Raw genomic sequence first — 2979 nt, 5'->3', positions numbered from 1 at the left:
GTCGGAGGGGACGGCACAGTGGGTCCCAGGTCAGTGTCCGAAAGCCGGTGAGGTACGCGTTCTTTCGAACTTGGAGTCGAGTCCGTTTCTGTCTGGTGGCGGTTTGGGCGCCCTATTTAAAACTGCTCTGCCCCCCTGTCTCCGTATTCTAGTTGTAGTCGTCTCCAGCGATTCTGGTGAAAGCTCTCCTCTGCCGGGGCCTTTGCTAGAGGTTTACGCTCCGCAGGTTAGGGATCCTGCTTTCTGCCTGCCTCCCCGCGTTAAGCGCCAACGCTAGGGAAAATGAAGGTGTGCGTTTGGTTACTAGTTGCTTTTTCTCTCGTTTCTCTTCTGGTCTAAGGGATTTACAGATCTTGACTCTGTTAGGATATTTAAACCTGACCTTGCTTCACTTGAGGAAATGTACAGTATGAACTTTGTGTGTATATGAAAGCCTAGACGCGTGAGCAAGCCTAATTTCTAATTTTGCCTTCTCAATGCTCCCGCTCAGTGAAAACCATAATCATTACTCTACAGAGGAAACTAGAATTTGGACCAAAAATGAGAGCATCTGAACATTTTCTTCATCTTGTGTTTGATTCTTCTCCGTACCATGCTGCCCTCAGTATATATGGTCTGTCTTTCTGAATTGTATGTTTTTATTCTCTGGTTTTGTTGTTTTTACACCTTTGCCATGCACGCTGCCTGATGCACTGTGCTTAGAATGGGAATTGTCATTACTGATCCCTTTGCTGTGGTTAATATGTTTAAATGTATATATCCGTTTAAGGTACATTTAATTATATACTGTCTAAAGACGAGTTCTATGTAATTTCTTCTAGTGAAGTGTAGTATGTCAATTCATTAAGTAGATTGTAATACTCTTTCGTCTGTTTAGCACATCATTGAGGATTTATGCAACAGGCTTGGAGCTAATCCTGAGTACAAAGATCATTTATGGATGGAACAATATGAACCTGTCCATTTACAGCTCACCAAAATGAAGCAAATGATTGTTTCAGAGGACAAATTCCTGTTTGGTGAAGTAATATTGAGAAGAGAACAGGAAGGATTTGAGTGCTGAGCTAAGGAACTAGGAAATTGACCTTTTTGCCGGTACACTCTGCCAGCCAACATAACTGGCCCCACTAGCCCTGGTTTTCGCTAAGAATTTTAAATCTGGCGTATTTCACTATCCAGCGAGGCTTTGAAACACACTTCTATGTAAAGGGGATAGCTCTAAGGCCTTCAGTTCGGTTTTTAAAAAATCAGCTTCTGAAACCCAAAATGAAGGAAGCTTTTGCCAACTCACATAAGGGGCAGAGATGTTTTCCTTAACCACAGTAAAGTGGAGGAAGGTTTCATTTCATAGAAAAGAAGAGATTTTCTTGGTTCAGAGAAAGAATGTAAGGAAACACACAAACTGAATTTCTTTGGAAGGAGGAGGTGGGGTTATAAATGACTTAATGTTTTAAAAATATCTACCTTTTTTAAAGAGAGGTATAGATTTTATGGTAAGGAGAAAAACTTAAAAAACAATGAAATGGAGTAACCTTCAAGGTTTGCCAGTTGTGCTGCTGCTTTACTTAAATTGCACTAAGGTCTGTCCCTGTACCAGTCACAGAAAGCCAAACCAACAAATGAAACATAGCGATTGCAGTAGGCCTATGAGAAATCTTTTTCCAAAAATAGTACTATTATAAATTACTCAGGGTTTCTTGTAAGGTAATGGCTCATCGAACGCTCCTCAGCTGACACAAAATCCCGATAGGCTGTTAGCGTGGGCCATGCTTTTGTGGATGGCCAGGAGCCAGTATTCCCACCAGGAGCACAGCGCCTCTGCCTTTGAACAGTTTCTCAAGGGCAGACCGAACGTGGTTCTCCCCCTGCCTGCCAAAAAGAAGAGGATGTGAAACTCCTCCAACACTGAAATATTAAAAAGAAAAATCTCACAAGAGAAGGCCTAAACTAGTGTAGATAAATCTGAACATTATTTGATACTATTTGGGACAGATAATACAGCAGCACTAATGAAATATTATGGATTAAAATGAAAATACTTTCCTCTTAAATGGAAGTAGTTTTGAAATCAATTTGACAAGTTTTAAGATTGAAAATACACAGTTGACCCTTGAATGACATGGGTTTAACTACTAGGGTCCACACAACACACATTGGTGTTTTTCAATAAGTACAGTACACCATTGTAAATACATTTTCTATATGGCTCTCTTAACATTTTTAATTTTGCTAGCCTCCTTTATTGTAAGAGTACAATGTGTAATATGAACAACACCCAAAATATGTGTTAACTGTTTATGTTATTGGTAAGGCCTCCAATCAACAGTAAGCTATTAGTCGTTAAGTTTTGGGGAAGTCAAAAGTTATACACGGATTTTCGAATAAATGGGGTCGACACCCCAACCCCCATGTTGTTCAAGGCTCATTTGTATATGGTTTTCCACACACAGTATTTGTAAACTATAGTTTAAGTCTTGTGTACTTTGTTTAGCTCGCAGACAAAAGACATCAGTCTCTTTCCTTAGTCGCCCAGACCTTCCAAACCTGGCTTATAAGAAGCTAAAGGCAAAAGTCCAGGAATTATCTTCATCCCTGGCTATCTCTCTGATATGAATGGTACAAAAGCATTGGCGATTGAAGAGTTTTGCAAATCTCTAGGTCATGCCTGTATAAGGTAGGAACAACACACTTCAGAGAAAAATACTACTACCATTGAGCTTGGCAGTGGAGCCTTATTTCTGCTCTGACCAATTAAAGCAAGTGCCAGTGTTTTTACGGATTAATTTCTTTTAATGGTCTGTAAACTTTCACCTTGTGATTTAGGGCTATGGCAAATGCAGCCTTTATTGTTTTTTTCTTATGTTTTTATTTATTACTGAGACAGAGGGAAACAGAGCATGAGTCGGGGAGGGGCAGAGAGAGAGGGAGACACAGACTCGGAAGCAGGCTCCAGGCTCTGAGCTGTCGGCACAGAGCCCA

At 40.6% G+C, this 2979-nt stretch overlaps 1 pseudogene; it reads left to right on the top strand.

Annotated features, from left to right (window-relative positions):
- LOC115291467 overlaps positions 1-2979 on the top strand; it is a 63573-nt pseudogene that overhangs the window by 3688 nt on the left and 56906 nt on the right.

Source organism: Suricata suricatta, chromosome 5 (genome assembly GCF_006229205.1).
Source record: "Suricata suricatta isolate VVHF042 chromosome 5, meerkat_22Aug2017_6uvM2_HiC, whole genome shotgun sequence".
NCBI lineage: Eukaryota > Metazoa > Chordata > Mammalia > Carnivora > Herpestidae > Suricata > Suricata suricatta.
This window is presented reverse-complemented; position numbering and strand designations above follow the sequence as displayed.